This window comes from Lutjanus erythropterus, chromosome 3 (assembly GCF_056507025.1).
Source record: "Lutjanus erythropterus isolate fLutEry1 chromosome 3, fLutEry1.hap2, whole genome shotgun sequence".
NCBI classification, from domain to species: Eukaryota; Metazoa; Chordata; class Actinopteri; order Lutjaniformes; family Lutjanidae; genus Lutjanus; species Lutjanus erythropterus.
In genome coordinates this window covers 47,802,231-47,816,195 of record NC_139319.1, presented here as the reverse complement: position 1 = coordinate 47,816,195, position 13,965 = coordinate 47,802,231, and the positions used below count along the sequence as shown (strand labels likewise).

General features: G+C 40.2%; 1 protein-coding gene across 4 annotated transcripts in view; it reads left to right on the top strand.

Moving 5' to 3' along the window:
- Window positions 1-830: 830 nt before the first annotated feature.
- adgrl1b (adhesion G protein-coupled receptor L1b) overlaps window positions 831-13,965 on the top strand; it is a 52,617-nt gene continuing 39,482 nt past the window's right edge. For 3 of the 4 annotated variants that reach the window (XM_084711228.1, XM_084711221.1, XM_084711204.1), the window contains exon 1: window positions 831-1,687. The gene's annotated coding sequence lies outside the window, so the exon portion shown is untranslated. The remainder of the gene's footprint in view (window positions 1,688-13,965) is intronic. The other variant, XM_084711212.1, reaches the window with a different exon arrangement.

Below are 13,965 nucleotides of genomic sequence, written 5' to 3'. Positions count from 1 at the left end.
GTGCTACATCCCAGTGCATAGTAGATGAAGAAGTTGCACCCATGTACTTGTGTTAGGTTACAACAACAACCGCAATTTCTTTATTTTACATTATCATTACGATGTCCTGATAGCTTCTTGTTGGCAGCTCACAGTATATATTCCTGATATTATATATGAAAAAAGAAATGCATTGAAATTACTTCTTTGTGAAGATTTAACAGACCAGTAGAATGACTTTTGAGAAATACCTTCACACTAATCAGTATCGTCTCTCTTTCAACTTAACTGAAGAAATTATCAAAATGATAAAACAAATTTGTGGTTTATGGCACACTGATGTTGGAAACACATTTTAGCTGGCTCATAAGAGGGTGTAAAAGAGGTCCTAACCAGTTTTCAACTAGAAATCAACGTTGAAATCCCTGTTGGTGCTCACTGGGAGGGATGTGAAGGGCCCCATGCCTGTCTTTGCCTTCGGCCCCCAAACTGACTAAATCCGCCCCTGACTGCAAATGCCTGTGCATGCTGGATGTGCACTATGTTGCGCACGCAAACACAATAGGTCCCCTTTCTTCGTATTCTTCATGCTCTTGTCGCTGGAGAAACGTAAACGATGAACGTAAATCCGCGCTGGTCAGACGTCACGAGCCGCAATTTGTTCCATATTCCGCCTGCTTTGCGTACACAGCAGCTTATTGTTGCTCACTCAGACAAACCTTGATAATATAGTCGAAGCCTCCTCTGTCCGTGCCTCCCTCTCCCTGTCTTTGCACACGTACACACACACACACACACACACACACACACACACACACACACACACACACACATTTGCGCGCTCTCGAGTGCAGAACGCGCAACAAGCGGACCAGCGGATGGAGAGAAAGAGAGAGGGAGAGCGCCAGAAGAAGAAGAGGAGAGAAGGACGGATGCAAGGCGAGGCCAGGAGCGGAAAAAACCCTTCTCTCGCCTGCTTGTCCAGCTGCTCTTTTTGTTATTTTTTATTACAACATCATCATTTTATAACACAAATCCTGCCTTTTTTTAAAGCCTGACACATCCCCATGTCCGTCCTGATGTGCTGCTGCGCCTCATCACGATTCTTCAAGGATATGCAAAGCGGCTGTCATCACGTCGACGTTTATTTTCCACTAAATGCAACAAGGATGTAATAAGGAAAGATCAGCGCTGACAAACGACACCCGGGCTTGATGAGCTGTCGACGCACGGAGACACAGCAGCGCGGGTCTGTGCGCTCATTTGCGCCTAATTATTGTTTTCGCATGTGATCGCGCCTCCATCCATCCATCCATACATCCATCCATCCATCCATCGGAGCTATAAGGCCTATAGCCCGCATCGTCTCTGGCCATGAAACCCGTGGGAATTATGATACCAACGTGACGCACAGTCACACAGCAGCGCAGCGGGGAAGACATCGAGCCTCGACAGGACGGAGGGAGGGTGTGAGGTCCAGCAGAGTACACCGATCACAGGGGGGGAGGACGCCCAGTTGTTGTTGGACACTAATGACTGCCGTATAGCCCAGCAGGTAGCGCCCACCATTGAATATTTGATTTGTTTCATGCATCGGGTGGAGCGGAGCAGGAGAAAGGGAGGAGAGTGCAGTGGGTGCGTGAGGGCGCGGAGAGACGGGATGTGGGAGACGCATTGAGCGAGGAGGAGGGAAACCGGAGGATTGACGGTAAGATATGGATATAGGCTATGAGGATGCACCCCGCCCCTCCTCTATCTCCCTCTCCCTCTTTCTCTTTCACTCTCTCTAAAGGTGCTCCTCTGCTCCTCCTCTGCTGCTGCTGTCAGGGGCCATTTGATCACGGGGGGGGGGGGTGGTTTAGGGATCTGATGTTGCTGCTGCATGCTGGGCCTCATACTTCTGACTGGCTGCCATTATAAAGCTGGGTCAGTAGTATAGGAGTGAGAGTGCATGTGAAATATTCATGCGGGGCGTAATGACTCAGGGTGTCCCACGCTGGCCCCACCAGAGGGGCCGTCTGAATTATGCTCACTGTCACACACACCTTCTCTGCAGGCTCTGGTGTGCTGCAGTGAACAGTGGTGTAAACATGCACACACACACACACACACACACACACGCACACACACACACACACACACACACACACACACACACACACACACACACAGACTGTTTCCAACATTTTCTGGAGATTAACCCTACCCATAATAACTACTTGACTAACCCTAACCTTAATCTAACCCTGACCATAACCCAAGTCTTCACCCTAAAATTTAATCACTAATCTTATGAGGACTTGTGTTAAGTCCCCGTAAGGAAAACTGGTCCCAGCAATGTGAGTGTGGAATCAGATTTATGTCCCTACAACATGGGAAATGCAACTGCAGGTTTTGGTTTGAGCCTTTTGCTGTGCTGGTTTGCTGAATCACCACAGATGGGAACATGAGGAGAAAAGAGACGGCGAGGTGGAGAGTGAGAGTCCGTTATCAATATTTCAGAGAGGGGATGAGAGGACTGGGTCAGTGGAGGAGGCCAGGCAGGGAGGAGTGACCGCGAATGAGGAGGAGGAACAGATAGAAAGAAACGGCTCAGTGGCTGACAGGACTCCTGCTCTTCTGTCAGGATCAGTTTTACATTTGTAACCTTGAGTGTGTGTGTATGTGTGTGTAAAGGTATTGTTTTGGTAGTATTATTAGGGACCCACTGATATTGTTTTTTGGGGGGTGATGCTGACCCTAGTGAGTAAACAAAATGGTGATATTGATATATCGGCAGATATTCTTTATACAGACTATAATATACAGAATATATACCCCATATGATTCCTCAAATGTGGTTAGCAAACACTTCTGACAAAGATATTTCAAGGAGGCATGATATTTAACAGTTGAAAAATAAACTTTCACATGTATTTTTAAAAAATAATTATAGATACTTACAATTAAAAACATAAATAGAGCAAAATATAAGTATATATTAAACTTCAATTGAGAAAAAGTATCAAATATACATAAAACACCTCCTAAAAAGCCAACATATACAAACAACCCATATTATGTTCTGCTAAAAAAGGTTTTCACAACAGCATGTATCAGACAACATATATGCCAATACTGATATAGATAATAGTTATATATAACTGTGATAGGCCAATACTGATACTGGACTGATAATATGGTTAACTGACATATCAATTGGCCTGATATTGGCCTGCCACAGCTATATCATTCTATGTCAGCATTCATGTTGGTCAAGATGTGACACACATAATACAAGGAAGCATTTAAGTTAATTCAAGTTAAATAAATACACATATTTTGTTCTGTTTGTATCGTTCATTTATAGTTATGTATGGTTATTAAAAATAGTGATGAAAATTCACTGTTTCAGTGATCATATATGACAGGTACACACCATTCTGAGAATGAATAAACCAACAACAATTTGATTGTTATTTGCTGAAGTGCACAAAAAAATGCTTTAGAAATTTTTTTTAATGAAAATGGAGATATCTGTTTTTTCAAATGAAAAAACAAAAACATAAACAAATGAAAAAAATTAAATGAGTAATCAAAATAGCTGCAAATTACTGCACTGTTCTGTCAGCTGACCAATTGCTATAACATTGCTGCATTGTTTTCCTGGGCTAGGTGGCAGCATTGCAGACAAGTGATGCTGCCATGGTACAATTATATGAGATTATCAGACTGTTGCAGTGGAGGACAGTGATGGCCTATTTGCGCATCATATCCATATTAACAATTGTCATGTGTGTAAATGTCTCAGAAGCACTTATAATCATGTTTTTTCACACTATACGTCAAAATGTAGGTAATTATTTGTCCAGTGGATGTGGGTGACATGTAGGGCTGGGCAATATGGCTTGATGAATCTTGATACACACATTTTCTCAAAATAATGTTCCATCAATTTTCAATTAGTGATGATCTAATAGAATATGATATATTGCTGTAGACTAAACTACACAACAGTATATTAACTGAGTAACTGATAACTGAAAGGGATTATATTTATATGAGTCTATACACTGCTTTTTAAAGAAAATATTGAACATTATACCTTTAAAGAAATGAAAACAGAATTGGATGTTTGCTTGTTGAACAAATTATTTCACAAAATATTATGTCTCGACATACATGAAACTTGAAACCATTTTTTTAAAAATTGAAGTGTATTAAAAATTAAAATAAATAAATACATAAATTTAAAAAGATAAGAAAGCTGCGCATCTCCCATTTGAAAAGCAGCAGGACCTTTAAATTAAATGCAACAGATGAGCAAATGCACATGATGTGATAACTGTCAATTTTCATACCATGAAACTTGTGTGCTGCTGCAACCCTAAATCAGTGTGCAAAACACACATTCTTTGCAACACTGTGGAATCTCCTGTTCAGTCTTGCCATGTATAGCATAAAATAATCAGACAGGAGTGTCTGCTTTTGGCTAATTCTGACAAATATTCAAATTCTGTGTTAACATTAACCAGAGAGATTCATGGGATAGCTTCTATCTTATACAGCTGTACATGTGATGGCAAAATCTCTGACGTAATCCACATTTCTGTCATCTCACCATACTTGTCGTCATATAGCCCAAACCTATTGTCCATCTCCAGCCTCCTCTGGCTTCCTGCAAATAAAAGCTTGTGGACGCGCTCAGCTCTGCTCCATCACTCCTCCGTCAATGATTCAGAGGGCACACAGGCAGGGTTTTGTAGCCATGATGACAATTTTTCACACCTCAGGATCAAATTCGTGCTCTGTGTCCTGAAGTCTTGGTGGTCTTGGTGACGTGTTGAAACAGCTCACATAGTAGTAACAGGTTCTGCTGCAGACACACACATCATATTTAGCACAAAAACAGATGGAACAGTGCTACAGACAGCAGACTGCATGCATGGTTGTGGCAAGGATTTTTTGAGTTCATAAGTCTTTGTCCCTTCAGGGAGGGGGTTAGGGGGTTGGGAGGGGGTTAGGGGGGTGGGGGGGTAAAAATGGCTTATTCAATACAAAACTAAAATGTTCCACACATTCAAGGAAGATGCATGAAATTGAAATTAAAATTGAAAATATACCTACTGATATAGATGATGTATTTTAAAATTACAATAAGCCCTTTCAAACTGGACACAATCCTTTACATGTAATTCTTATTTACAATAAAATAAAAAGGAGAGTTGATCTATGAACTGCAGTGATTAAAGAGGTATCACTGAAACATTTTGTTAATAATCACTGATAACACAAATAATTACCTGTGCCTCATTTCCTGTCGGCAGTGATTCATAAATACATGAACAGTAGCAGAACAGTGACCCAGAAGAGACATGCCAACATATTCATTCTGGACATTAACAATGAAATTTAGCAAATGGTTATTTTTTTTACATATACACACTCACATACACATATATATGAAAACATTCAAAAAGTCCCATAAAATACAGAGGACATGACCTTGATGGTAGCTGCAGACCTGACTACATATCATTGCAGTGTCTCAATGCTCTGATGCACAAGGCTGCAACAGCTCTAAATACACGCTTCTTACTTTTCTGAACATCATCCTCAGTGAAAACATGAAAGTTTCCCATGGTATATTTCTAATACAATATAATACAATCATGAAAATATGTCTGATGCAGTGATTTAGAACACTGTGAGATCAGGAAAAACCTCACATGCACAATCTTTTTCTCCTTTTCTGCTAATTTCTCAAACTCTCCATGACAACCCACATTCAGGCGGTGTCACACTGTTCATACATTACTAACACCGTAGATGTGTCATGTATTTAACATTAGCGATCCATTATGAATAATTAACTAACACCAAGACATTTGGTTCCTGGTCGCTTCACATATTGGGATTTACATTTTCCAGGAACGACCACATCATCGTGACCTTTACTGCAGCATTTCCCTGCTGTTCTGTTGTGAAAACTCCAAGCTGAGGGTTACAGTAACACAAAGTGCTATTTTAAAGGGGTGACTCACATTTTTTCAAATCTGTCTTACATATTATCTATATTTACATGCCCAGATCTACATTAACAATAGTTATTAGCAGCTCTAATCGTTCCTGTTGTGTAGGAGTGGGCCATATAGATGAAATCCTTTATCAAAGTATATGTAATTTTATTTTGTGATATTGATATATAATGTGATGCATGATGTTTATTTAAATTGCTTTGATTTTTTCAATTAATCCAGTGACTTTAAGGAGAAATATGTAATATATTTATTGCACTAAATCATAAAATGACAATGACTTCTCATCATAGATTAAGGAAACATGCTTCAGTTAAGAGCTGACAACATTGCTATTGCCAGTATGTTCTGCTTTTAAATTTCCATTCTAATCCAGACTTCTGTTTTTGTTTGCATTGCATGTTTATTAGAGTTCAAATCAATGCTGGATGTTTGCTGAGTTGAGTGTGAAGTGTTTGAGTCATAAGAAATCAATAATCATTTTTTAGGAGGACGAGAACTTTATCATGGTTAAACTGAGCAAAATGTTAATAAAGTCTTGCAGGCAGTAACTGGGCTCCAACTCCAGAGTGTGGATTTTCAGAACAGTGGCCTTTAGTTTTTGGGATAACAGGCTTAAATTTACATTGACAGCTGACAGCGTTATAAAAAGCTGATCAGCTTGCAATGTGGGACTTGTCATGCCTTGTCACAGTGAAAATATAATGTTGCATTTATCTTGCGCTCCAGTTCCGTGTCACAGCAACCTGCAGGCAACCTGCTTAATCTTCAAGGGGGACGGGAGGAAACAACTTGCTTCAATCATAGATGTATATTAAGTAGGATGTCAATATACAGTCTATAGCTCCACCTCAGTATTTGGACTGGAATACTCTTTTGAATGCTGCATATTGCTCCTTTAAATACCCAGAAAAATATGTACATTTATGCAAAAATCAAATAAAAACCCAATATTTCTATCAAGCAGTTCTGCTATTGGATTCACATTGTTGTTCACAGTGTTGTAAACTCATACACTTAGGGATACACTTGCTAAACCCCTCACCAAGTAGGCCTGGGCAATAAAATAACAGCCATATGTATCAGCAACTTCATCAATAGCGATAACAAAATTATTTGGTGAAATGTTCAATAGTTTCACTTAAATAGATTAAATGCAAACCACTATGAAAGCACATAATTAATACACCATGGCTCATAAACAGCCTGTCATATCCCTTGATAATGAAGCATGCTGTGATTAACACACAAACAGCTAATCATTTGGTCAGTTGCACTATCAACAAGTGACACAACAACAGAAACAGTGTGGAGTGGGGAAATGAGTGCATATGGTGAGAAAATTCTTCATAAAAAAGGACAGATCAGTTCAGCAGTATTTCATGTTTATCAAGGTCAGATTTATTTATTTTATTTATTTATGTAACTGTATTTATTTGTGCGTGTTTTTCAATGTGTAAAAGATTACCCGCCTGTCTTGATAAATAAAACAGTTCAATTCAAAGTAAGGTGGTTAAAGTCAGTATCTAGTGGTTGAATTCAACCTTTGTTCTTCAGACTGTAAATGAGTGAGGTTAATAAACCTCCACAGCAGCACACCAGTTAAAGCACAAAGAAGCATTCAATTATTCATTTTCTTTTTCAAGGATTTGTGCTTCTCTTAGTTCTTGATGACCACAGCAGATTGAATTGAAGCTGCAGGTGTTCAATAAATCTGAAACAACTAGAAGTGTCATATCACTACATGGCAATTCACTGAGAACTAGCAACAGCTAGAGGAGGTCACCTGGTAGAGTGCTGATCCTCACCAGGCAACAGATGGTGAAGCACCTGCTGCAAAGCCACCATAACTGCCAGATGCAACCAATGGAGATCTGCAAAGTTCTGCTAGCATTAATGTGACCCACACATAAGTTGCCCTGAGCTGAAACAAGATTTCAAACTGAAGCAGTTGTTGATCCCTGACGGCCCCTAGTGGCTGGTTAAGAAGAGTGAGAAGTCACCTGGCAATGATCGTATAAAACAGAACAGTCAGAAAATAGAATCACTGCCTTGCAGTTGTTTGTGTCCACCAACCAGTCAAGTTACAGTTTTCAACCATGTCTGTCCAGACTCATATAATGTCTGTAGTGAAGACTATGAAGGGATTTAAAATAGAATTTACCATTATATTGACCTGGTATTAAGTATTATGGAAGTACTCACTATACATGTGTGATTCCAGTGAATAATTTCTAGTGCTGTCTTCAGTTACAGGCTATTTTTTACAGAGGAGCACCGATAGAGAGCTAAACATTAAGATGTCATAGTAAAGTTGACCTTTGACCTTTTGAATGTAAAATGTCATCACCTCATCATTTTATCCTGTTAGACATTTGTGAGTAATTTTGTCATTATTAGTAATATATGAATTCTTGAGTTATGGCCAGAAATGTGTTTAGTGAGGTCACTGAGATCTTTTAGCCTTTGGACATCAAAATCTAATCAGTTCATCTTTGAGTCCAAGTGGACTTTTGTGTCAAGTTTAAAGCAATTCCCTCAAAGGAAGCCAGAGCAGCAATGAAGTCCTCTGTACTCATCCTGCTTGATCTATCAGCAGCATTTGACACAGTCAATCACAGTATCTTACTAACTATACTCTCAAACATGGGTGTCACCGGTAAAGCGCACTCCTGGTTTGAATCCTACCTCACAGGGTGGTCGTTCAAAGTGTCTTGGCTAGGTCACACATCTGCACAACACCACCTTGTCACAGGGGTGCCCCAAGGATCTAGGCCCTCTCCTGTTCACCATATATACCACCTCGCTGGACCAGATCATCCACTCACATGGCTTCTCATATCACTGCTATGCTGATGACTCCCAGCTCTATTTATCGTTTCCACCTGGTGACTCAACTGTCTCGGCACGAATTTCAGATTGTCTCTCTGACATATCTGCATGGATGAGAGCCCATCATCTGCAGCTTAACCTCTCAAAAACCGAATTGCTGGTTTTCCCTGCCAAGCCAACCATACATCATAACATCTGCATCAAAATTCTCCCTATCCCTTGCTCCTACCAAAGTAGCAAGAAATCTAGGTGTCATGATTGATGACCAGCTGACCTTTAAGGATCATATTGCCTCTGTCACCCGGTCCTGCCGCTTTGCTTTATTCAATATCAGGAAGGTCAGACCATACCTAACCCAACAAGCTGCCCAACTGCTAATACAAACCATGGTTATCTCTCGCCTCGACTACTGCAGTGCACTTCTAACAGGCCTCCCGGCCTGTGCTGTGAAACCGCTACAGATGATCCAGAATGCGGCGGCGCGTCTGGTCTACAATCAGCCCAAAAGGGCACATGTCACCCCTCTGTTCATTGAACTACATTGGCTACCCCTGGCTGCCCGCATCAAATTCAAATCACTAATGCTAGCCTACAAAGTACTCAAAGGTTCTGCACCTACCTACTTAAATGCTCTCATTAAAGCTCATGTTACCCCTCTGCAACTCCGGTCATCAAAGGAAAGCCGCCTGGCTGTCCCAGCACCTCGCACAAGACAATCCAGACTCTTTTCATGCGTTGTGCCACGCTGGTGGAATGACCTACCAAGCGCTACCAGAGCAGGGGCGTCCCTCTCTGCCTTCAAAAAGCTCCTGAAGACCCAGCTCTTCAGAGAGCATCTCCTGTCCTGATCTAGTGATACTCTTCTAGGGCCTCTTCTATGTAGCTTGATTGTTAATCCTCTTTTTGTAAGTCGCTTTGGATAAAGGCGTCTGCTAAATGCATAAATGTAAATGTAAATGTAAGTTGTTCTTGAGATATCATGTTCACAAGAATGGGGTGACCTGAAAACACAACAAGTCATAAAAGTCACAAAAAAGGGTTTTCAAGTTTTTTCAAAAATTGTGAATCATGGAGGTCTTTCAGCATACAATGCTCACAAAAAATGAGGTCCAGTTGTATTTGAGAGCTGTAGGTCCAATGATCACACCCACCTGCCTAGTCACACACACACACACACACACACACACACACACACACACACACACACACACACACACACACACACAGAAGTGATGTTGACAAACAATATTAACTTCACAAATGATTAATTCATTTACAATCAACAGAAAATGTCTACTGTCAAAACATAGGTGCAGATATGGAAAGGTCTTGAAAAGCATTGATTTAAATTTCTATTTTAAAAAAAAGGCCATAGATATTTAGGTACTTTCGAGTCTTACATTCATTTTACAGAAGTTATTAATTTTCTCTTGTCTGCTGTAGACAGTAATGTTGGTTGGTTTGTATGTAATTGCAGGCTGTGGGTCAATATGGTTTGAGCAATCTGAGCTAAAATGAATGAACTTAAGAAATTAACAACTTTTCAGTAATTTAAGCGAACAAAGGGACTGGACTGAGCTTGTGGCACATTCACATCCAATCAGCATTATTTTGTTTGAGCTTCTGACTGTTAAAACGTCCTCCAAATATGTAATGTATGTAATTTCAATCATCAATTAATATTCAATTATTCTCTCAATTAATGGATTATTCTTTCTGTTAAAATTAGAAAATGTCAAAGTCAGTAATAATTTTTCACAGCTCAAGGTGACCTTTTCAAGACGTGTCAACAGACATGTCCATTTATTCATTTTGACATATATTCATTTAACTATCATCACTATGATAAAGAGAAGCATCAAACCCTGGGATTTGAGAAGCAGAAACCAGCAAATATTGGTCATTTTAGCAAAAAAAAAAACAAAAACCTAAAATGATCATTTGATTATTAAATTAATTAACTAAATATATTGCGTCATATTTTAATCTGCAGAAGACCAACTCTGCAGTCATGCAGCTGTCATGATGACATGAAGGCTTGCCAGTCATTAACATGTGATTCTTTCCAATCTCTACCACACAACATATAAATTGACTTGTAAGGTTAAGGTTGGGTCTCATCCACATCTGACGAGCAGGAGGGAGGATTTTCAATGGCTGAAGCTTTATAAGCCTAAATCCAATATTCTGAAAACAAAAGTTCACTGCTCTGAAAATACACACTCTGGACATTGAGTTCAGTGGCTGCCTGTTTCACTGCCTGCCTGACATTGACTCCATCAATGTTTTGCACAGTTTAGTTATAAACATCTACGCCTTTTAAAACATAAAACACAGACACCAACTCATACGGCGAACATTCAGCATTAATTTGAGCTCTAATTAATGTGATAAACCTGGCTTTGTGGGTGTTTTTTCCCTGTGTGGGTGGTGATCTATGAGAAGACAGCAACTGATTTCAGCTGCTCTGCTCCATTTAGTACAGTGGCCAGGTAAAAACAAAACAGCAACAAAAAAAAAAAACACTTCTGAAATTTTGTAGGTCCTCTTACACTGAGAAAGTGCTAATAGGGCACTAAGACACACTGTGCTTTCAACTCAGTGAGCGCGTGCTGAGGGGAGGATTACGATCTTGATAAATATGTGAGGAAACGTATCAATGTTTAATCAACCTTCCTGCAGTCTTTAGAGGAGGCTCAGCTTTTTAGGTGGAAGGAAATCAAATGACTTGTCATGCAAAACCTTCTTATAAACCATCTCTGTCTGCCTCTTTGGCCATCCATATGTATGTATAATGGCCTCTTATGGCAGAGGAGTATATGTGCAAAACCAATGGCTGACATCATACACTCTTAAGAATAAGGATTCTTCCTGAAGGGGTGAGGTTCCACCCAGAAACATTTGCTTCTACAGAACCTTTCATTGACAAAAGGGTTTCTCAAGGGTTCTTGGAATGTTAAGGGTTCAGTTAAAATGGGTTGGTTCTATTAAAACTTTTTGGAATATAAAAAGTTCCTCTGTCAAACACGCTGAGTGTTTTCTAGATAAAACCCTTGAAACATAAAAAGGTTTTTGGTAGAACCCCCTGTGTGGGTTCTAAATTAAACCCTTTGAATATGAAAGGGTTCTCAGTAGAACCCCTGGGTGGGTTGGGCTAGAACCCTTGTACAGGTTTTTGGTAGCTCCATGAGTGGGTTCTTGCTAGTACCCTTAGAAGGTGGAATGGTTTCGGATGGAACCCCCAGAGAAGGTTCTGGGTAGAACCCCGTAGAACCTCTCATAGGTGGTTCTGTATGGAACCTTTCACAGATTGTTCTAGGTTCTAGGTATAACCCTTTAGTTTAGGCCCTCATGAAAGGTTCTACCAAGAACCAAGAGGGGTTTTCCTATGGGGACAAGCAGAATATGGCTCTAGTTGGCACTTTTATTTTGTAGGAGTGTAAAAACCAGTGGCTGACTTTGAAAATGACTTCTAAAACAGGATCTGTATATATCTGCAAGCAGTTTCCTCCATACACTATGAGCCCTGATGCTCTCAGGAGCGTCCAACATGCACTGCAGGTTCTAATGCTCTGAACTCGGCCCTGGGCACAGCCTGTGTCTCCTGCCTGCAACAAGCGAATAATTGACAGAGGGCGACACCTCCATTCCCCAGAGTCTTGCATCGACCAGACAAACATACAGGCTCTAAAACCCTGTAAGTGGCTTTGACTGCGGCATGTAGGCCCGGGCCCTCTGGGAGCCGTAGAGGTCAATGGTCTGAATTGGGCTCGCGGCCACGGAGGGCACTGTAGTGTGTTTTAAAATCCTTTCTTAAGTCTTAAATATTATCAACAGTGACAAGAAAATTCTCGACACAGTTGTTATTTAAAAAGTATATCAGCCAATAAAGCTTTTGCTCTGGCCATGCTGTCAGAAGTCTAATCTCTCTGCCTCTCCATCATCTCTTTGATTGCGCTCTCTCTCTCTCTCTCTCTCCCTCACACACATACACACATACACACACACACACACACACACACACACACACACACACACGTTTCCATTAGGAGCATAACACTACAAGGCTGTTTTGTCACTTTGTGCTTCATAGGGATCTACCCTCAGGCACCGATAGCTCTCTGACCAAAAGAGTGGGGGTTACTCTCTCCTCTGTGCCTCTGTTGATTTTATGGCCTCCACCTCCAACAGTGTGAATCTTTGTACTTGGCTTGATTTCACATCAGTCTGAATGATTTCCAACAGGCTGACTTTAATGGTTTTTCAGGTATCATTTGCTTCCCACAGCAGTGAGTCAGTCAATTTTCTTTTTTATTTATTGCTTAAATTTTTGAGGAGCCAAAACCACACGGGCGTTGTTTGGCAGACTGAATGTTTTTTTTTCTGTGTCAGAAAATAGTGGGGGAAAAAGTCTATTACATCTTCCCAGAGCCTAAGGTGACATTGTTTTGTCTTATGAACAGAACTCCAAAGATATTAAATTCACACTGAAAGCAACAAGTTCTCACATTTGAGAGGCTGGAAGCAGCAAAGATTCGTTAATTACTTTTCCTCCTAAAGCCCTCTGGTGTCATCACTAGCCTGCATCAAGAAGCCAAACACAATTCAAACTAGGGGTGTAAAAAAATATTAATACACTTGAGTAGTGTGATAGTATGTTTTGTGTTACTGTATCAATTCTCAAAAACACTTTTTTAAATAGGTTGCATGCAAAGATTTGTGACAGTGTTACATGCTTTTTAATGTTGTATTTAAACCTCCTACCACTAGAGAGCAGTGTTGTAATAGACCCTTCTTGGGCCCACGTCATGGTTATGTCACAGTGTTAGTTGGCGGCTGAGGGTTGTAAATTGTAAGCCTTTCCTAGCACTATCATTGATTACATCACTGATGAATTAACCAATTAATTTTTATTAAAAAGGTAAAAAACTATGCTTACACCAAACAGTACCGAATGAGTTTTTTTCCTCCTCAATCAAAGCTCTGTTTCTATGGCAACATATTGTATAGTCTCTCACAGCATTTCATAGCCTATGAAACATAAAGCAAATGCCCTTGAATATTGGATGACGTGGAGCATCTTTCTAAGAACAATCTCTGCTATATTTCAGATCTTTATTTGATAGTGGGTCGATTC